Below are 23,825 nucleotides of genomic sequence, written 5' to 3' on the forward strand. Positions count from 1 at the left end.
GAGTAAAGCCTTCGTGGTGTTTTGTTGGAGATTAAAATCTATGTGATTTTTACTCCAGTTTGAAAACGTATATTAAACATTTGTTTGTGTCATTTCGTTTTACAGAAAAAATGATGACTGATAGCGAAAACCAAGCTGTCCCGACGGTGACTGCCAACGCATCGACAAGCCAAACACCGGCGTTGGCACCGGCATAAAAACCCGAAAAATTTTTCGGGATTGATTTCAAGCGCTGGCAGCAGAAGATGTTCTTCTACTTAACTACGTTATGTCTACAGAAGTTCATCAAGGAAGATGTTCCTGATCTGCCAGATAAAACTCCAGAGAATGAACGCTTTCTCGTGATTGAAGCGTGGAAGCATTCTGATTTTTTATGCAAGAATTATATTCTTAGCGGACTGGATGATAATCTGTATAATGTATACAGTAGCGTGGAGACGTCAAAAGAATTGTGGAATGCACTTGAAAAGAAATATAAAACTGAAGATGCCGGGATGAAGAAATTCGTTGCCGCAAAATTTTTGGACTACAAAATGGTAGATAGCAAGTCTGTTATTACCCAAGTCCAGGAATTGCAAGTGATTATTCATGATCTACTTGCTGAAAGTCTTGTCATCAACGAAGCATTTCAAGTAGCAGCAATGATGGAGAAGTTGCCTCCGTTGTGGAAGGACTTCAAAAATTATTTGAAACACAAACAAAAGGAAATGTCCCTTGAAGATCTCATTGTTCGGTTGAGAATCGAAGAGGACAATAAAGCTGCTGAAAGGAGAGGCCGTGGAAATTCAACAATAATGGGAGCAAATATTATTAAAGATAACAAAAAGAGGAAGAAGGCTTCTGGTCCAAAATACAACCCCAGCAAGAAGCGGTTCAGTGAAAACTGCTATAACTGTGGGAAAATCGGACACAAATCTACGGAGTATCGTGCTCCGAAGAAAGACAAGAAAAGGGGTCAAGCAAACATGGTAGTAAACCATGATGATGTTGATAACTTGAGTGCCATGCTTTTTGAATGTAACTTGGTGGGAAATCCTAAACTGTGGTGGTTTGATTCAGGAGCCACTCGCCATGTTTGTGCAGTTAGAGAAGCTTTTGCTACTTATGCTCCTGCTGGACCCGGAGAGACAGTTTATATGGGAAATGCTTCAACAGCAAAAGTTGAAGGATATGAGAAGATATTTTTGAAAATGACTTCTGGCAAGGTCATGACTTTGAATAATGTCTTTCATGTTCCCGAAATGAGAAAGAATTTAGTCTCTACTGGACTTCTTGTTAAGCACGGTTTTAAGTGTGTTTTTGTGTCCAACAAGGTTGTCATAAGTAAGAATGAAATATTTGTAGGAAAAGGTTACCTCACCGAGGGCCTTTGGGTCATGTCAATTATAAAACCTTGCGGAAAATGATTAACTTAGAAGTACTGCCCAAGTTTGAATGCGAAAAATCAAAATGTCAAACATGTGTGGAATCTAAGTATGTTAAACATCCTTATAAGTCAGTTGAAAGGAATTCAAATCCTTTAGACTTAATTCACACAGATATTTTCTGACATGAAGTCAATACCATCTTGCGGTGGAAAGAAGTATTTCATAATTTTTATTGACGATGGTACTCGATATTGCTATGTTTACTTACTGAATAGTAAAGATGAAGCAATAGACGCATTCAGGCAATACAAAAATAAAGTTGAAACGCAACTTAACAAGAAAGTAAAAATGATAAGAAGTGATAGGGATGGTGAATATGAATCTCCTTTTGAAGAAATATGTTTAGAATATGGAATTATTCATCAAACAACAGCCCCTTACACGCCCCAATCTAATGGGATTGCAGAAAGAAAGAATCGCACATTAAAGGAGATGATGAATGCGTTGTTGATAAGTTCTGGTTTGCCACAGAACTTGTGGGGGGAAGCCATTCTTACGGCTAATCGAATATTAAATCGTGTGCCCCATAGCAAAACACAATCCATTCCATATGAAAAATGGAAAGGAAGGAAGCCCAACTTGAATTACTTTAAAGTGTGGGGGTGTTTGGCAAAAGTGCAAGTTCCTAAACCCAAAAGGGTAAAGATAAGACCGAAAACCGTTGATTGTGTTTTCATAGGATATGCGACAAATAGTAAAGCATATCGATTTCTGGTTCATAAATTAGAAAATCCCGACATTCATAATAATACGGTTATAGAATCAGATAATGCTGAGTTTTTTGAAAATATATATCCGTATAAAAAGGAATGTGAGTCGTTTGGTGAAGGATCTAAACGACCTCGGGAAGAAACAAAAGAAAGTACATGTAATCAGGAGGATCCAAGACGTAGTAAACGTCAAAGAACGTCTATTTCATTTGGACCAGATTTTGTGACTTTCTTATTGGAGAATGAGCCTCAAACATTTAAAGAAGCTATGACTTCTTCGGAATCATTGTTTTGGAAAGAGGCAGTCAATAGTGAAATAGAATCCATATTGAACAACCATACATGGGAATTGGTTGATCTTCCTCCTGGAAATAAACCTTTGGGTTCTAAATGGATTTTTAAGAGAAAAATCAAAGATGATGGCACTATTGATAAATTCAAAGCAAGGCTCGTAGTCAAAGGGTATAGACAACGAGAAGGTCTAGACTACTTTGATACATACTCTCCAGTTATAAGAATTACGTCCATACGGATGTTAGTAGCATTAGCTGCAGTGTATGGTCTTGAAATTCATCAAATGGATGTTAAGACGGCCTTCTTAAATGGAGAGTTGGAGGAAGAAATTTACATGGAACAACCTGAAGGATTTGTGGTTCCAGGTAAAGAAAAGAAGGTATGTAGACTTGTTAAGTCTCTTTACGGACTAAAACAAGCACCCAAACAATGGCATGCGAAATTTGACCAAACAATATTGTCAAATGGTTTTAAGATAAATGAATATGATAAATGTGTATACATTAAAAATGTTCCAAATCACATAGTCATTGTTTGCCTATATGTGGATGATATGCTGATAATGAGTAATGACATTGCCAACATAAATGCTACTAAGCGTATGCTCAATAGCAAGTTTGATATGAAAGACTTGGGAGTTGCTGATTTAATTCTGGGAATTAAGATCCATAAGACTCGTCAAGGTCTGGCATTGTCACAATCTCATTATATTAAGACAGTACTTGAAAAATTCAAGCACTTGGGCTTTAAAGTTGCAAAGACTCCAATTGACGTGAATCTTGCATTAGGAAAGAATAAAGGCCAAAGCATATCACAATTGGATTATGCTCCTGTGTTGGGATGCTTAATGTATATCATGAATTGTACACAACCAGATATAGCTTGTGCTATAAGTAAACTGAGTCGATATACGAGCAATCCAGGCCAATCTTATTGGATGGCAATGAAACGAGTTTTGGGATATTTAGAACATACCCAGAACTTTGAATTGCACTACAGTAAATTCCCTGCGGTGATTGAGGGATACTGTGATGCAAATTGGATCACTGGTTCAACTGATTCTAAGTCCACGAGTGGATATGTATTCACTATTGGTGGAGGAGCGGTATCTTGGAAGTCGTCCAAACAAACATGTATTGCCCGCTCTACAATGGAGGCTGAATTCATAGCCTTAGATAAGGCCGGTGAAGAAGCTGAATGGCTCCGGAATTTCTTGGAAGACATTCCATTTTGGCCCAAATCATTGGCACTAATATGCATACATTGTGATAGTCAAGCGGCAATTGGAAGGGCTGGGAGCGTTATGTATAACGGTAAATCTCGTCATATACGACGAAGACATAAAACCGTTAGGCAATTACTCTCTAGAGGAATTATCACGATTGACTATGTAAAGTCTAGTGATAATGTGTCGGATCCACTTACAAAAGGCCTAACTAGAGAGGTAGTTGAGAAATCATCAAGGGGAATGGGGCTATGGCCGAGAACAAGTCATTGTGGCGGTAACTCTACCTAGAAGACTGGAGATCCCAAGATCTAGGTTCAAGGAGATCAAACAAAGTCAATAATGACGGTTCAATATTGTCAAATAAAATTTTAGTCCGTTCTCGTGATGAGACAATGTTCAGTACCAAGGATAAAGCATTAAGGCTTTTAATGATTTTTAAATTTGATACGGGGTATATCAAATAGTGTATCTACAGGATGACACGTTTAGGAATCACCTATGTAAGTGTGAAGTGTTAGCCGCTTCAAGGAGAACTTTGTAAGGCCAGTTCTCTACGCACTTATGAAACCAGGCGGTGTTCATGGCTGAAACGAACACAACAATGAGAACCAAAGACGGTTAAGAGTTGATTGTGTGACTTATGGTTGTCTAGGTATACACCAAAGATCGACGGTTCAAAGATATCAAATCTACCGATTGACCGAGTATATCCGACATAAGTTTACTACGGAAAGTTCAAAGGGAAACCTACTTATCCAGATACGATTAATCCTTGCTTGTAAATCACACAGTTTTTCCATGCATACTTCCGTGATATAGCCATTCCCCATTCATGTGGTGGATTGTTGAGGTTTTATTTTTAAGATGAAATAGTCTTAAAATGAGGGTGAATGGGAAATGGAGGGAAAATAAAATTTTGAGTAAAATTTTAAGTTTCCCCTCTTGACAATGAGACATTGTCCCATATTGGAAGAGGAAGAGATTTTTGGTGGGTATATATATAATTGCTCTTCTTGTAGCTCTTAAAGAGTTAAGAAGAAAGCAAGCCTCGCGCCGTCGTCGTCGTCGCTCGCTCGGCTCGGCTTCGGCTTCGGCTTCGGCTACGGCTACGGCTCCGGCTCCGGATTCGGATTTGGTCAAATGATCGATTGATTGATTAATTTTTTGGACCAAATTTATTTGTTAATAGTAAATATTAACGTAAGATTATCCGCATTTGTAACGGATATTTTCCAATCCGTGTATTTACCACAAGGCTTGCTCCACAAACAAGCTAATGCTTGCTCCACCATGGAGGGTGGACGATTGTTCTTCTTCAACACTGGCTGCTATATATATGTGCAGCGGCTGTTGAAGAAAGACACACAACACACAATACACAAGACACAAATCGCTCAACAGATTTGGCTATACATTGCACTCCTTCCTCTCAGTATTTCCATACGATTTTCTGAGTTTCTACTCCTTCGTTCTACATTGTTTTAACTTCAAACAAAGCAACTGTAAGTGTGATTTGCTACCGAACTTTGTGTTCGCTGAAACACTGGGGTTTGAAGTACCGCTACACCAGTGTGTTATTCGTTCTATCTTGGGAGGAAATAATCCATTACCTTGGGTACTAGGAGGGGATTAAATTCCTTAAGGAAACACTGTGAATTCAGTGGGCTCGAATTATTTACTGTTTCATTACGATAACTTATATTTTGCAGAATTATTATTTACATATACAGCAATATTGGCGGGAATAACAACGATTCCTTGGATATTTTACTTTGATGTTTACCTGGATGTTTTACTGTTGTATGGTTTAAATTTTCATGTTGCATGAATGATGATGATATTATAATGTTTGACTGGATATGCTAGATATTTCAGTATATTAACTCTATGTCAAATTGAATATTGGTGTGCTAGATTTGTTCTACTTTTCAACCAACTTAAATATGTTGCTCTGAAAGGCTTAATTGGTAGACTCTGCTTATTTTTAGTCTGCTACTTGTATTTGTAAAACCGAAGAACAAGTGCAAGCTGGAAAAGTGCAAGTGCATCAACTAAGGAAATCTAGAGATTCAAAGAGATCCGCTTGAAGAACTCTGAGGGAAGTACCTATCAATTTATAGTCAGTTTGTTATTGTTTTGATGAGTGATACATGTTTTTGATTTCACACCGTTGACTTGATCATAATAATCTTGGGTAACAACCTTTTGCATGCGAACTGCAAACAAAAAGAGGTTGTATCAGGTAAATATTTGTTACTAATTAACTTGGTTTTGATCTCTATCACTCTGTATCTGACTAACTGAAATGCTGATTGTCTTTACTGGTCCAACCGCAGTACCCTAAATATATACCCTTTAAACGTTGCAGCATTGTCATTTAGCAGAATGGAAGAGGGAGAAAATCCGTAAGGATTGGACTCATTTTATCATGCTCTTTTATTGTGGAAATTTAACTTTTTACTCCATATATATTTCACTTAGCCATAATTAAGAGACTTGACCGTGATTTACCCTTGCAGCCATGAGCCGGATGCCATAATTGTCTGCAGTGTAAATGAAGTTGAAGTTGAAGTGAAGCCTAAGCCAAAGGTTTTGCCGAATCCTATACCACATGAGAACACTATTTCAGAAGCTCCTCGATCCTCTCTAATGGACTCGTTTATCATATTTTGGAAAACAAAAAACTCTTATGTTATGCATCTGTAGCAATTAATTACAGTGACAATAGGAGTAATTAAGATGGATAGCACTGACACACGATATATTTGCATGGGTTTTTGTAATGGATGAGCGCAAACGTAACGACTCCAACACTTAGGTTTATGAACTCAGTAATTACGTGCAGCATAAATCTGCTCTTTCCCAATGGAAGTCCTTTGAATTTTATAGTGACTCAAGAATGTCTTCCCTGAATTGGCTTTCAATTCTTATATAGATGTTCTTTAATTTCTTAAAAACAAAACTATATGCCTGCATATTTGTGTAACAAATATAGGTCGATAGACAAAATCTGTTAGCATTCCTAAAATATTTGAACCCAGTGCGCCGTTTAGAGATACACTAAACCTCAACTAGAAACAAAGGCTAATATGCCATTGCTCTATATTTCAAGATTTAGAATCAACTCAAGCAGGTTAGAGAATGACAAAGAAAAAAGCAAATGCACCTATACCGTCAAGATATTAAACAAACAAGTGGCTTGCATCCAGCACGCCATTGACACTGAGCATTTGAACTGTTGGAGTAGGGGTGGCAAAACAGGCCCAAACCCATGTAATCCGTCCAACTCGCCCAAATATTAATGGGTTTGGGCTAGAGTGATTTTGTAGATGGGCTGATTTGGGCTAGCCCAAAGTAACCCATGAAAAACTACTAGCCCAAATTAACGCATGATAGTGCCCAACTACGACCCATATGAGTGCCCAAAATTCTCTCTTGAAGGTGGACATATGTGAACCTTCACTTATGCTCAATCAAATAAAAATATGAGTAATTCCTTGTCCAGAAAGGTGAAATTTAATTTATAATCTCATGATGAAATAGAATTGTTTTATATGGTCAAAACATTTGTTCTTTTTATAAATCACACTGTGATCAATCATACACTTTAGAATATTTAAAAATAAAATAGGAGGTAATCTAATCTTAAAAGTAAAAGAATAGATCTCATATATTATTATCTTTGAAAAGTTTCATTTTTAGAAAACAAAATATTAGTTCGACATGAAATCAAAATGAAAAATGAAAATGAAACTTTAGTTGGGGATTGAACTAAAGACTACTCCCTCCGTTCCATAACAAGTGACCAGTTTGCTTTAGGCACGCCCATTAAGAAAATACTAAATTCTATACAAAAATACCTAGTATGACTAAACTACCCTTGCAAATTAAATGATTTTCTGAAATTTCCATTTATTTTTTATCAATTACAATAATTAACAAGGTTAATACTACCATATCTAAGAAATCGAATTAGTTGTGATCTTAGTCACAGAAAGAGTTGCTGATGGTGTCTTACAAAAAGGAAATTCAAGATAAAAGAGAATAGATACGGAAAAAGTAAAGATTTCTCGTGACATTGGTTGTCTTACAAGAAAAAACAAAAGGATTTTACATTGTGAAAATAAGATGGATTTTCAGAAACTACTATTGTTTAGTGAAAATTAATTTCCTATAGCTACCATATACATAATTACTTTTTATAGCTACTATTCAGTTGTTACAGTAGTGTATTCACATATATTCACGTTGCTGTATTCATGAATACAGCAACAAAAAGCGCTTAAAATCAGGACAATCCTGCTGTACGCGCATATATTCGCGCCATGTATTCATGAATACAACAGTAAAAAGCGCTTAAAATCATGGCAGTCCAGCTATACGCGCATGTATTCACATGTATTTGCGTTGCTGTATTCATGAATACAACAGTAAAAAGCGCCTAAAATCAGGGCAGTCCAGCTATACGCGCATGTATTCACATGTATTCGCGTTGCTGTATTCATGAATACAACAGTAAAAAGCGCCTAAAATCAGGGCAGTCCAGCTGTACGCGCATGTATTTACATGTATTTGTGCCATATATTCATGAATACAACAACAAAAAGCACCTAAAATCAGGGCAATCCAGCTGTACACACATGTATTCACATGTATTTGCGTTGTTGAATTTATGAATACAGTTGTACGCGCATGTATTCACATGTATTCGCGCCATGTATTCATGAATACAGTAACGGCAATCCCTTAAAAATAGGTATGTCCAGCTGTCTAAGAGAGAGAAAAAACATAAATATCGTATTTCATGCCTTATTTCATGCCTCAATGGTAGTATATACCATAAAATACTTATTTTGCTATAAAATATAAAAGGTAGCTATAGAAAATAATATTTTAAAATAATTTTGATTTATAATAAATAGGGTGTATATCTTTGCTATAGGAGGTAAAATTTCCTTAAATAATTAACTCAATTATACTAGTCCATAATATTTATTTAGACTAATATATGTTAATTTTGAGATAAAATCCATTTTTTATGAATTTAAATTTAATAAAATTTTAGCCCAACCTGCTTATTTACCACCCTTGTGCTGGAGGCATCAACTAGTATATGCAAAATTATAATAGTGATACAGCAATAGTATAGTATATCATTGAGTAAGCCAATTTATTATGAATAAAAACTAGTACGCCAATAATATGTAACTGTATAAAATCTATATAACAATATCATACCAACTAGTGTTTCTTTAAAAAACTTTAACAATGTGTGCATTACTTTTATTTAACAATGGAGTAATAAATTTTTACTGTTATTAATAAAATTATATTAGTAACCTACCAATAATATAGCAAACACAATGAGAGAAAGAAATTATTGGGAGTATATTTTTTGCTTGAAATAAATTAATATTTCTGTTGAGAGAATTTTGCTATAGATGGTAAGCTTTCGCTTTCTGTTTGATATATAGGGAAAAAAGAATTCCTAACTCCTGTTGGATTCACTCCTAATATACCTAATCACTATGGATCGGACTAGGAATAAGTCTTTCACCACCCCTAAATATATATGGTTTTGAAGGGCGAATCAACAATGGATAAGAATACGAATAAGGAGAAGGTGTAATTTTACATCTACAACACGATGAGCAGGCAGAAAGAAGCCTTTCAAATCGAAGGAACCTGGGAAGGTTAAGATGTACGTGTGTGGCGTTACTCCTTACAATTTGAGTCACATGGGCCATGCCCGTGCCTACGTATGTTCCCTACAGGTACCTCAAATACTTGGGATATGATGTTGTTTGTGTGCGCAACTTTACTGATATAGATGACAATGTAATCCGTCGGGCTAAAGAACTTGGAGAAGAAGTTGATCCAACAGCTCTGAGTGCTAGATACAACCAACTCCAAGAGTTTCTAAAAGACATGGATGATCTTCAGGTCCTCCCACCCACTCATCAGCCACGTGTTACTGATCAGCATATGGAGCAGATTAAGGATATGATATCTAAGATAATGAGCAATGGTTGCGGATACACAATAGATGGAGATGTCTATTTCTCTGTCGATAGTCCATTATTATCTGTGCGAAATTAGAAGATAATAGTGCTGGAAAACGAGTTGAAGTTGATTCAAGAAAGCGGAATCCTGCTGATTTTGCCTTGTGGAAAGCTGCAAAGCCTGGTGTGTTTAACCAAAGAATTAGATTCTCGGTTAAAGCCTATTTTTAGAAGTATTCGGGTTACTGATAATCAAAAAATTCAATATTCTCTTAGAAATAAGAAAGAAAATTAGAATAAAAATGACAAAGTAATCAATAGAAAGCACAAGAAAGTAATTATATTCCAATAATAATCAGAACGTGTCTGTACAAATGATATTTCTTTCCCTTATATAGAGATCTTCAAGTACAACGTCTTTTTCCTTTTAAGACCGAGTCATTATGAGCATTAATGACATTAATGAAACGTTATAATTGGTAATCGTAACTGTTCGTGAAGATTCTGTAACGTTTGTAATCATCCACGCTCATTAATTGAAGATCCATGAATCTGCCCTTTTTACTGTCTTGGTTCATTCCACCGGTGCCTCTTCATATAACTTAAAGAGACTCGAGCAACCATTTCTTTTCACCTCGTGGGTGATTTGTTCGTATCTGCTGCGACTCGTGTCTCTTTTAGTGCTCCTCTCCAGCTGTTGCTTTTCTAGTGATCCACGTGCCTTGCCATGTCAACTACATAATTAACTCCACGTATAATATTTATTTTTACCAATACAGATAGTCCCCCCACTTACTAATTATTCAGCAATTGAATATTTGGGAAGTGGATATATTTATGGCGGGAATTTTTATCGTCGTTTCTCACGTACCATTGCATCTTTCTCTGAACCAATGCGTCGTATGTCACTTCCATTTAATGCATGTGACACGTGGCAGTCATCGATTGGTTTCGCAACTCTTCAGCGGGTTTTATGGCTTTTTTGCGGCTGCATCAGTTATGAAGTGACTGTTTTCATAATGACGTTTTCATCATTACCCTCTTTACATGACGGTTGCTTCTGCATATAAATACATCCTTTGCCTTTGCTTTTACGAAAAACTTTCTTCAGTGTTCTTTATTCACAACTTACTCTTGTTCTTCATTATGTACTACTTCCCCATACAACTATGTCTTCTTCAAATTCTGATCCTCGAAAAGTCGTCTTAGTAGATGAACTTCCCCCTTCTTCCACTCCTATCAGGAGTAGGAGAGGTGGTAGGTTACGTAGTTTAGGGTAAGTGTGTATACGTGGTTCTCCTTCTCAACCCAGTACTACTTCTCCATCATCTTCTAGAACTAGGGCTTCTTCTTCACATATATCTTCCTCTAGAAGTAGGAATTCTAGTGAACCGCTTCGTGAACCTACTGTCGACGAGATTATTCCCGCTGAACTTTCCTTTGTCACTGATAGAGAATTAATTAAAAATCAGGTCATTTCCATGACTTCTCATGATCATGTTGATATTTACCCTTCCCAGATTACTGAGGGTTTAGTTTCTATTGTGCGGAGAGATTGCTATTGGAAATTTGACTTCTCGATTCTGGTCCCCCATGAAAATCAACGGATCACTTCCTTTAAAGCTGATTTTTCTTTTGTGTATACATATCCCTTCACATTAGGTTTTAGGCCACCTATTGATCCAGTTATCATTGAGTTTTGTCGTTTCTTCGATGTGTGTTTAGGACAAATTAGTCCTATTGTATGGAGGGTTGTGGCATGCCTTAGATACTTGTCAAATTTGGCTTCTTTACCCTTCACCTTTTACCATCTGATTCATCTTTACTCTCCCAAATTATTTCGTCATGGGATTTTTACTCTCGTGGCGAGGAGTAAGAGGGTTTTGGTTAGCCCTGAAGACGACAAAGATCGTGGCTGGTATGCCCGATTTGTTGCTGCTCATACAAGTGTGTTAGTAGGTGAAGAGAACATGTCCTTCCCTGAGAAGTGGAATTTTGCACGTAAGTTTTTCTTTTAATATTTTATTTCTCTTCTTTTTTTGTGAAGAACTTGTAATCTCGTAACTGTTTTACTTTTCTTTTTTAGCAACCATGGGAACTATTGAGGAGATTTCTGATCTACGTGGTTGGGTAGAGAAATTGTTAACCGTTGCTCCTATGGAAGAAAGGTCCTGGAAATACCTTTCAAATAGATTTGGATGGAAAGTTAAGACTCACAGTAACTTTCTCTTTCACTTTCTTCCTTACTTCCATGTTTATTTTGGAACTTATTACCCCTTTCTTTGTTAGGGTTTCCCATTCGAGGTGTGAGTGCTGCTTCAATCACTGTTTCGAGGCTCTCTCTATCAAAGGCTCAAGAGATAATCTTGAGTTCTTAGTCAAAAAGAAAAGCTGATAGACCACAGAACTCTGAGGATAAAGAAGAACGGGACGAAGGCTCGTTGGTTCGTAAGCCACGAGCTAGGAGACAGGTCATTTTAGATGACAAAGCTACTCCCCCTCCTAGTTCTGTTCCCATGTCCGAGCCTGAAAATGCTACCTTAGTGAATTCTAATGAAGAGACGCCTGCTGCACCCTGTGACTCTACTGAACATCTATTTTCTCGTGGGTTTGACGAAGAAAGCTTTGGCTTTATATCTGAGGAAACGCCTCTTGCCACTTTTCATGCCTCTACTCCGATTGGACCTCAGTTACCCGTTCCTGCTGCTATTACCACTGTTCCGCCAGTGGCTATTTTGACTTCCTCGACTGCCCCTACTGTTACAACTTCCCATGTTAAAGTTGGTTCCTCCAGTAACAGTAGGGCAATAAAACAAGTTACCATTAAGATTCCTGAAGATGGTAATCTTTTGAAGAAATTTGGCCAAGCTGATGTATGGCTGAAACCACTGATTAGCCCAGTTAAGAAGTCAAAACTGGAAAGTCACAGCTTTCTAACGTGGATAAATGATATTGCGCATTCGTCTTTAAAGGTATAAACCTTGTCTTTTTATTTTACGTGATTTCTGTTTTACTGGTATCACATTCCTCTTTTTATTGCGTAGATCAATCTCATCGGAACGGAGATGATGAAAAGGATCGTCCACACAGAGCAGTTGATGAATGATTATCACACTGAGGCGGACAACTGGAAAGAACTGTTCGAGGGACTTCAACTTGAGATGGAGGTTTTAGAGGAAGAAAAGTGCACCTTAGAGCAGCAAGTGCACCTTAGAAAGCCTCATCCAATCAGGTGGGCAAAGACAAGAATCTTCTCGAGTCTTCATTTGCTGAGCAGCTTTCCACGGCTTCTGAAGAAATTAGGAGCTTAAAGGATTTACTAAACTAAAAAGAAGCTTACTCTGGAGAGCTTGTTCAAATGCTCACGCAAACTCAAGAAGATCTTCGTGTATCCTCAGACAAGGTTCAGTTTTTAGAGAGATCTCTTGCCCCCTACAGGCTTCATATGATGCTGCCTTGAATGAGAAGGATGAATTAAGAGCTGAGGTTGAGCAGTGAGAAAAAGATTATGAGGCCCTTGAAGATAAAGCCGTTGTTGATGTTAGTTGGGCTTTTTTGAACACTTGCCTCGAAACGTTAATGGAAGTAAGCCGAGAAGGCTTTGACTTAGATGTTGAGATTGCAAAGATTAGAGAGACGATTGAAAAGACCCAGCAGAGTCAAAGCTTTTCTTCACCTGAGGTTGACATTCCCGAGGGTGATGAAATCGCTCATGGTGAGGCTGTTGTTCAACCTTCTCCTGCTCAAGTTGCTCTTCCTTCTGGTGATGATGCCACTCTTCATCCTACCGATTCAGATTCTGCCCTATATTGAAAGTTAAAAAGTTTGAAATGTTTCTTTGTTTTTTTAGTATTGGTGGAACATTTGGAGATTTACCCCTGGTCCCATTTGGGAGTAATGTTTTGGAAAATCTTATCCCTAGTCCGTTTTGGGGTTTTTTGTATAAGACAATTAGGTTGGAACTAAGTTCATACTTAGTTTTAACCAAGCTATTATAATATCATCTTCTAAGTTTTTGTTCAACTTCTATGATATTTTATTCCAAGTTTCTTTACTATTCTTTTGTTATGCATTAAAAATGCTTTAGTACTTCGTGACTTTTTGAAACAAGCACGATTTATAAAAGAGGGCCCTTTTATAAATGACACTTAATGAAGAAGACGTCTCAACTTCATAATGGTGTAAACATACGAAAGAAGAAATAGGAACACACACGTTTCTTTGAATAACTTTGAGGAAGTTTTGTATCTTTCGAACTTTCAAATTGTATAATACTTTACATGTATTCAAGTATCATCTATAACTCTTTCGTAACTGTTTTCTTTACAACAGATTTTAAAAAGTTCAAGGGTATATCTTGCAACCCATGACTAAATTATATCTTGCAACCCATGACTAAATATTTCCATTCGTAAGATTTTGAAATTTACATCCACGAGTATATTCTTCATAGGTTTTTGAATCAGACTTGCGTTTTTGGCTCTTGACTTTGCTCTTAACTTTCGATTTGTTGGGTAGACCATAGGCTTGACTTGAATTCTGACTTTTCCAGTCTTCTTTGCCTTCCTTATATATATATAGTCTCCCAAGTATTTGAGCTTTGAAGTATATATATATATATATATAATCCCCCAAGTGTTTGAGCTTTGAAGTATGAAATCTCGAGCACTTGATTATTCCTTCCACGTGGTCCATTTCTTGAAAAGAAAAAATATACGGGACTCGGAGGTATATATAATTTAGATGATGACTGCTTAACCCTTTATATTTTCATCAGAAAGGTTGTAACCCTAGGCCGAGAATAGTGTTGCTTCTGCGTGTCTTTCAGGTCTAATATCATCATTTGGTGTGGGTTAGCTTTTTGCCTATCATCTAAAATTGTTAGTATAATTTTAACTGTACAAAACAAAAATCATAATTGAACGATACCTGACCGTGGGTATTTCTTTTGCTCAGAAATAATATTTTTTTAAATGAAGAGCATTCCAACTCGAGGGTAAAAACTAAAATCTTGCCAATCATGGTTTCTAACACTACTAGAAATTCGGCAAAAACCGACCAAAGTCGACCCACCAGTTTTTTTATTTTTACGAAACCGACCAACTTTTGTCGGTTTTCTTTGGCGCAAAAATGCAGGGAACTATTTTTGAGTCCCGCAAAATTTATGTTTCAAGAAACCGACCAACTTTGGTCGGTTTTTCAATTAAAATAAATAAAAATCAATATTAAAAAAACCGACCAAAATTGGTCGGTTAATTCGGCCGGTCACTTAAAAAAACCGACCAACTTTGGTCGATAATTTTACTTTTTAATAAAACCGACCAACTTTGGTTGGTTATTTTCGTGCGAAAATACAATTAAAGAGTATAAATCAAATAAAAGACAGTCTTAAAATAAAATGTACCAATGGTCTAGTGGTAGAATAGTATCCTGCCACAGTCCAGACCCCGGTTCGATTCCCAGATGGTGAATCTTTTTATTACATAATTAAAATACCGACCAATTTTGGTCGTTTTTTTTTTGCAATATTGTTTTTTGAATTTAATTGACCGACCAAAGTTGGTCGGTAATTTCCGACCAACTTTGGTCGGTATGCCTTTCCGACCACAAAAATACCGTCCACACATAAATGGTCGCGTTTTGGTCGGTTTTTGGCCATTACCGACCAACGTTGGTCGGTTTTTTTGGTCGGTTTTTACCGGATTTCTAGTAGTGATGGACGATACCTCAAACTTTATAGGGTCCTTCCCAATTTGAATTTAACTTTCCTGCTACGGTTGTTTTCATTGATTGGAAAACCTTTTTAAGAATGAAGTCCCTAATTTTGAAGTACCTGAGGTGAGCCTTTCTATTGTAGTATCGTTCTATGATTTTCTTTTGTGCTGACATACGTATTAAAGCTGCTTCTCTTCTTTGTTCGAGTAAGTCCAAGTTTGTTCTTAATTCCTCATTGTTCGACTTTTCTGTTGCCAATGTGAATCTCGTGCTTGGTTCTCCTATTTCAACTGGGATTAAAACTTCTGAACCGTACACAAGAGAAAATGGAGTTTCTCCCGTGGCTTTTTTGTTGTGGTTCTATAAGCCCATACCACTCCTGGTAATTCTTCAGGCCAATTCCCTTTTGATGTTTCTAGTCTCTTCTTCAAATTATTGATGATAATATTATTTGTTGACTCAGCTTGTCCATTTGCCACTGGATGATAAAGTGAAGAGGTTATTCATTTGATTTGCCAACTTTGAAAGAACCCCGTGATTTTTGAGCCTTTAAATTGTGGGCCATTATCACATACGATTTCTTTTGGAACTCCAAACCGGCATATAATGTTTCGCCAAATGAAGTCTTTCACCTCCTTTTCTCGTACCTGTTTGAAAGCTCCTGCCTCTACCCATTTGAAAAGTAATCTGTTAACACTAATAAGAACCGTACCTTTCCTTTAGCTTGTGGTAAAGGCCCTACTATATCCATTCCCCATTTTATAAATGGATGTGGGGAAATAACTGTATCTAATAACTCTGCAGGTCGATGCATATTGTTGGCATATCGTTGACACTTATCACATTTGGCTACAAAATTTTTCGCATCTTCTTCCATTTTAGGCTAGTAGTATCCTGCCCTGATTAGTGTTTTAACTAAAGATCTTCCACCCGCGTGATTTTCGCAATGTCTTTCATGTACTTCCCTCATCATGTACTCCGTTTGATTGGGTCCAAGGCACCTTGCTAAAGGCCCGCCAAATATTTTTCGATATAAATTATCTTGAATTAGGCAGTAACGAGCAGCTTTTCGTCGAAACACTTGAGATTCTTTCTTGCCTTCAGGTACGATCCTGTACTGCAAAAAATTAACAATCTCGTTTCTCCAATCCCAGGTTAAATTATTAAAGATTACCTCATATTTATCCTGGTCAAGTGCTAAATGAAATAAATGTATTACAATAGCATTTTCTTCACTCGTTACTTCTGCAACTGAAGAAAGGTTAGCCAACGCGTCTGCTTCTGCGTTTTCTTCCGTGGGTATTTGCACGATCTTCCATGACTAGAATTGCCTGACCAGTTCTCGTGCCTTTTCCAAGTATTGTTGCATTCATGCCTCTCTAGCAGTGTAAGTCCCCTGCATCTGATTGACTACCAGTTGAGAGTCACTTTTAATCATGATTTTCTCTATGGAGAGTTCTCGTGCTAGTTCCAAACCTACAATTACAGCTTCACACTCTGCTTCATTGTTAGTAATAGGGTAACATTTAATTGCTTGTCTTATACTTTCACCTGAGGGTGGGATTAAGACAATACCTAAACCGGCTCCTTTGACATTTGAAGAGCCATCAGTAAATAAAGTCCATGTACATGGATTATCTCCAATAAAAATTTGTAATTCCTTTTCTACTTCAGAAATTAATTTTATATTAAAATCTGACGAAATCTGCTAAAACTTGAAACTTTATTGTTGTTCTAAGTTGATAAATAGTGTCATATTCACTTAGTTCTATTGCCCACTTGGCTAGTCTGCCTGACAATTCTTGTTTATGCAAAATATTCCTTAATGGATATGCAGTTACTACGGAGATAGGATGGCATTGAAAATATGGTCTCAATTTCCTAGCTGTCGTGACTAATGCTAAAGCTAGTTTCTCTAGATGAGGATATCTAGTTTCAGCATCTAATAAATATTTACTAACATAATAAATAGGAGATTGTTTACCTTTGTCCTACCTTACTAAAACTGCACTTACAGCTGCTTCTGCAACTGCAAGATATACAAATAGTCTTTCTCCATCCCTTGGTTTAGACAGTAGGGGAGGATTTGTTAAGTATGCCTTCAAATATTTGAGGGCTTGTCGGCATTCCTCAGTCCATTCAAACTGATTTTGCTTCTTCAATACTGAAAAGAATTTAACGCTTTTCTCTGGAGATCTTGAAATGAATCTTCCCAAAGCTGCAATCCTACCTGTCAATTTTTGTACCCCTTTTTTGCTTGTGAGTATATCAGGTATTTCTTCAATAGCTTTAATCTATGCAGGATTTACTTCAATTCCTCTATTAGATACGAGAAAGCCTAGAAACTTACCTGAAGCTACGCCAAAAGCGCACTTTTCTGGGTTTAGTTTCATATTATATCTGCGGAGGATCTCGAAGGTAGTTGAAAGATGTTGAAAATGATCTTCCGCTTGTGTAGATTTAACCAACATATCATCAATGTACACTTCCATCGTCTTCCCCAGGTGTTCTTGGTACATCTTGGTCACCAACCTCTGATATGTGGCTCCAGCATTTTTCAAGCCAAAAGGCATGACTTTGTAACAATAAGTCCCCATCTTTATCGATCACTTGATTTTTGAATGATCCTTGCTTCCTCTTCTTTTGTTTGACAGGTATGAATGATGGATCTTCATTTAATTTATGAGTCATCAACTTCGGAGGTATACCTGTCATATCTGAATGGGACCATGCAAAACAATTCGCGTTAGCTTTTAAATATTCGATTAACTTACCTCTCCTATCTGGGTTTAACCTTGCTCCGATATGAATTTTTCGATCTGGCCATTGTTCGAATAGTGGAACCGCTTCAACCTCCTTAATCGTTGTTTTAATATTTTCGTTCTCCTCTGGCTCTTGAATTACATCTAGTCTTGAGTCCACGTCTGTTTGTTTTGATACAATTTCTGTTGAAATTTAATTTACCGCATTTTTCTCACTTGCACCCGCATCTTTTTGACTTGCACTCGTATCTTTTTGACTTGCATTCGTATCTTTTTCACTTGGCTGTATCACCGAATTGATGCTCCTTTAAGTTTGTTGATCTCCTCAAATCTGTTAAATTCCCTATTTTGAAGGGAATTTGATAACTTGATGTAATGTGGATGGCACATCATCCATATCATGAATCCACGGCCTCCGAAGAATCACATTATAGGCCATATCCGTGTCTATCACTTGAAATTTTATTTCTTTGATGACCTCTTCTGCGCATGTGCTTAGTTCAATCTCACCCTTTGTAATAACGATTGAGTTATCAAATCCAGATAAGGAACATGCTTTTGGAACTACACGATCGCCCATCAGCATTTCATTCACCACTCGTAATAGAATGATATTCACAGAGCTACCTGGGTCAATCAAAACTTGTTTTACATTAGTATTATGTATAAGTAAAGATATTACCAGTGCATCGTTGCAAGGAATCATTAATCCATCGACATCTGCATCATCAAAGGTTATGTTTTCGTCTTCCAGAGTTTGACGAGTTCGCTTCCCGTGAGTTATTGTGAACTTTGTTGTTTTTATTGCGGTTGTATAGGTTACGTCGTTGACTTCTTCTCCGCTGTTTATCACATTTACTATTCTCTGACGAAGGTTTTGGGGGCTCTTGCCTATTTTTCATGTAAGCTTGTTTGCCTTTCTCACTGAACAATTCTGTCAGATAGCCCTGCTTCAATAAATGTTCCACCTCACCTTGTAATAATCTGCAGTCCGATGTTCTATGGTCGTGATCATTATGGAATTCGCACCAAAAGTCTGGGTTTCTCCTATTTGGATTTGATCTCATCTCTTTAGGCCATCGTACCTTATCCCCCATGCTTCTTAAAACAGTGACCAACTCGGAGGTACTCACGTTAAAATTGTAGTCCCCAATCCTTGCGTTTGTATTAACATCTCTGTTACGTTCACCTCGATCTTTTTTGAATCTCGACGATGACGAACCTGAATCTCTATTTGCGAACCTGTGATCAGCCTGCACGTTTTCGAATTTGGAATGAGCTTCTCGCCCTGAAGGTCCCATATATGGCTCGTACCTATTCTTACCGGACCTCTTCTCAGATTCTGGCCGCCTCAAAACTATTTTTTCTTCAACCCTTGATTGAGCTACGATATCTTCTTTGATCCGTAACTTGGTACTGTACCTATTATAGACATCATTCCATGTCGTGGCAGGAAATTCTCGTAGGCTCTTTTTAAGCCTCCTCGTAGCTTGTGAACTTTTCTTGTTTAAATTGCTTGCAAATGCCATGGCTGCCCAATTGTCAGGTACTCTTAGTAGCAACATTCTTTCACGTTGGAATCTGTCTACGAACTCTCGAAGCAATTCTGTATCTCCTTGCTTTACTTTGAATATATCCTTCATTCTCTTTTCAACTTTTTGTGCACCCAAGTGTGCTTTTATAAATAGATCTGCAAGCTCAACAAAAGAGTCAGTAGAATTTTCAAGTAAAAAAGAGTACCATGTTAACGCTCCTTTAGTAAGTGTTTCACCAAACTTTTTGACCAGCACATATTCAATCTCCTTCTTGGTTAAATTATTGCCTTTTACTCCCGTGGTGAATGCAGTAATGTGGTCACGTGGATCGGTTGTTCCATCGTATTTTGAGATGTCAGGCATTTTGAACTTTTTGGGAATTGGTAATGGAGTTGCGCTTGGTTTCCATGGTTATTGTGAATATTTGTCAAAATCAACTCCTTTGATCACATGTGGTACGCCGGGTATTTGCTCAATATGGTCGTTTTGTTCTTTCACCTGTTTCTGCAAGGTTAGTATTAAAGTTTATAAATCAGAATTATTAGGTGTACCTAGTCTCCCATCACGTGACTCGTTGGGAGTTCCTCCGCTTGCAAAATTAGCCAACCCTGATCATGGAATTTCCACAGTTGCAGTATTATTTGGTGGAGGTGTGGGTGGCACAGCTGGTAGTCCCCTCACGAAAGCCTGGAGAGCATCATTCACGTACTCAGCAATTAACTGCTTCACAACATCCTGCTCGACAGTTTGTTCATTTCCATGTTATTCATTTTTATGAGTAGTGGATCTTTCTGGTGATGCTTTCCTTGAATTGCGTGGGGTTCCTTGAGGTGATGGAACTGGAGTTCCTTCCACCTGCTGGTTGTTGTCATTGACATTTGACATGATTCAGTTGAGAGAGAGTGATTTCGAAAGTAAGAGAAGATTATCAGATTCTCGGTAACGGAACCAAATTGTTTAACCAAAGAATTAGATTCTCGGTTAAAGCCTATTTTTAGAAGTACTCGGGTTACTGATAATCAAGAAATTCAATATTCTCTCAGAAATAAGAAAGGAAATTAGAATAAAAATGATAAAGTAATCAATAGAAAGCACAAGAAAGCAATTATATTCCAATAATAATCAGAACGTGTCTGTACAAATGACATTTCTTTCCCTTATATAGAGATCTTCAAGTACAACGTCTTTTCCCTTTTAAGACCGAGTCATTATGAGCATTAATGACATTAATGAACGTTATAATTGGTAATTGTAACTGTCCGTGAAGATTCTGTAACATTTGTAATCATCCACGCTCATTAATTGAAGATCCATGAATCTACCCCTTTTTACTGTCTTGGCTCATTCCACCGGTGCCTCTTCATATAACTTAAAGAGACTCGAGCAACCATTTCTTTTCACCTCGTGGGTGATTTGTTCGTATCTGCTGCGACTCGTGTCTCTTTTAGTGCTCCTCTCCAGCTGTCGCTTTTCTAATGATCCACGTGCCTTGCAGTGTCAACCACATAATTAACTCCACGTGTAATATTTATTTTTACCAATACATGGTGAACCAAGTTGGGACAACCCTTGGGGTCGTGGAAGACCAGGTTAGCATATTGATTGCACTGAAATGAGTGCTTACTATTTAACACATTTGATAAGTTATGTATCTTGCTATGTTTTGATGATTTAACAAACTTATTATTGAGAACCAGATGGGGAACCTATTCCACATCCTCTGAGTGCTCAAGATCAACAAGTCTCAAGTCTGGGACATGCTCTAACATTCAAAGTCCAAGAAATAACAGAGGGAATAGATCGACATCAGTTCCCTTGCTGACAGTACCAGTTAACTCCCCACGACTGTAAAGTGACTACAATTGTTCCTCTACACACACGCAATAGTGTAAACAGTGAGCAGTCACTTTATGGGGAATGCCTTTGTACCAAACATGCTTGCATCATTCAAGTGATGTCACTTATGTAATATTAACATGAAGCAAAGGCAAAACATTACACTGGCATACTCTAAAATTCATCAGGCTCTCTCTCAAGTGTATTGCCAACCTGCAAGTGACATTCAAGGCATCAAGAACAAAGCGCAACATAACGAAGGACCAATTTCCTGAATTGAGTCATCATATATCCTTAGTTGTGTAGCACCTTTGTCAAAGTGATTAACTTGTAATTCCTACTTAGCTTAGTTAGAATCATTGTGTAGGAAACTTTTGTAAAATCATAAACCATGTATTTGTCTCTTGGATAGAGTTAGTCGAGTTGTAAGCCTTGTAATGGAGTTATTACAAAGGGTCTTGTAATAGAGTTATTACAAGTTAGTGAGGGATTAAGAGGTTAATTCCTAGGTTACAATAGTTTGTAATCTGAAATTTGCTCAGTGGCGAAGTTGAAATCCTACAAGGGTAGGTCGTGGTTTTTAATCCCGTGAGCTGGATTTTTCCACGTAAAGCTCTATTGTGTTATTTACTTACAGTTGTGTGAGTGTGTTCTGTGAAAACTAATAGAGAACCTAGTTCTCTATATAAGTTTGGTGGACCCTTAGTTTGTATCAACATTCTTTTGATATACATGGTGGTGGAATGGACTTGATTTTTCCACACCATGAGAATGAGATCGCCCAGAGTTGCACTGTTTATGGCCCGTAGAGTAATGTCAACTACTGGATGCATAATGGTTTTGTTACCAATAATGGTACGAAGATGTCAAAATCATTAGGGAACTTCTTCATTATACGTGACGTTACTCCATTGTACCATCCCCTTGCTTTGAGGTACTTGTTGTTGGAGACGCACTACCGTTCTCATGTTAATTACTCAATATCACACATAGAAATTACCTCAGATTCTGTGTTCCACATTTATCAGACATTACATGATTGTGAAGAAGCTTTGTCGCCGTCCAAAGTACTAAAGGGGGTGGTTGTGCGTGTTAGCTGTGAGGCCGAGAAATGCATCAAGAAGCTGCGTAATGAGTTGGAGATAGAACTTGTTGATGATTTGCGTACGCCTACACTTTTAAATGATGCTCTTCAAGAAGCCCTTAAACTTATGAATACTTGTTTGAACAAGCTAAAGAATGAGCATATGCAACAGCTACAACATGAATTAGTTGTTCTAATCGTGTCCCTAACTGAGCTCGGGAGAGAAGTGAAGGCAGTGTTGGATGTCCTTAGATTGCTAGTTGTTGATTCAACTTGTGCTGAGGTTTTGCAGCAGTTTAAAGAGAGAGCATTGAAAATAGCTGAGTTGACGGAGGGAGATATTTTGCGTGCAATAGAGGAAAGAGCACTAGCAAGGAAAATGAGGAGTTTCCAAGAAACGATCAGATTAGAAGTGATTTACTAGTCAAGGGAGTTGCTTTAATGGATACCGGAACACAAATAGGTTGGAGGCCTTTTGTAAGATCTGGACAATAATTTTACTCTCACTCTGCCAATTTCACAGATAAAATAGTCTGTACAGCTAAAGAACTAGAGAAAACTACAGTTGATGTTATAATGAGGAATGTTAGTGAACTTAATTCCACAAAGCCTTATTTTTATTCATGTCAATGAGATGAATGACTCTTAACTTCTATTTCAAAGATGTTGAAGTATTGAACTTTTTCACTTGATATTCAGTTAGTATTGGTATTTTTTTCTACTGATGATTCCATACGCTCACGTTAGAGTACGTTTGTTGACAAAGCACATGAAATGAAAGTTCTGGTGGGCCCATAGAAGGTGCACACTATTGCGCTTAGTACAACATAACTAAAGCACAAAATTCCTAGAAATAACAGAAATGCCCCTAATCGTCAAGATAGCATGTTGATAGAGAGCTGCTATACCATCACTTATAGAATAGTAGAATTGAGTGAACATGAAAGGAACAATAGGAAGGTGGATTGATCTCTCATTAGATTGTCGCCGGTAACTTTTTGCCTTCAAATAGTTTCCGGGGGAATAAAGAAGTATCAACTAGGCACACAAATTAGTATTTTTGAATTCGAACTCGTTGACACTATAGTTCAAATTCTGACCTCGTGACTACTATTTATTCTTAGGAAGTGGTTCAGTTGGCATCCGAACACTAATTTTCGCGTTCCGCGTTCCACATGAAAGACGAAACTTATAATGAGAGAGGTCCCTCAGTACCATAATTTCTCGGGAAC

At 37.4% G+C, this 23,825-nt stretch overlaps 1 pseudogene; it reads left to right on the forward strand.

Moving 5' to 3' along the window:
• The first annotated feature begins 9,255 nt into the window (after positions 1-9,255).
• Positions 9,256-23,088, forward strand: LOC107809870 (cysteine--tRNA ligase, chloroplastic/mitochondrial-like; annotated as a pseudogene).
• Positions 23,089-23,825: the final 737 nt, after the last annotated feature.

This window comes from Nicotiana tabacum, chromosome 19 (genome assembly GCF_000715075.1).
Source record: "Nicotiana tabacum cultivar K326 chromosome 19, ASM71507v2, whole genome shotgun sequence".
NCBI classification, from domain to species: Eukaryota; Viridiplantae; Streptophyta; class Magnoliopsida; order Solanales; family Solanaceae; genus Nicotiana; species Nicotiana tabacum.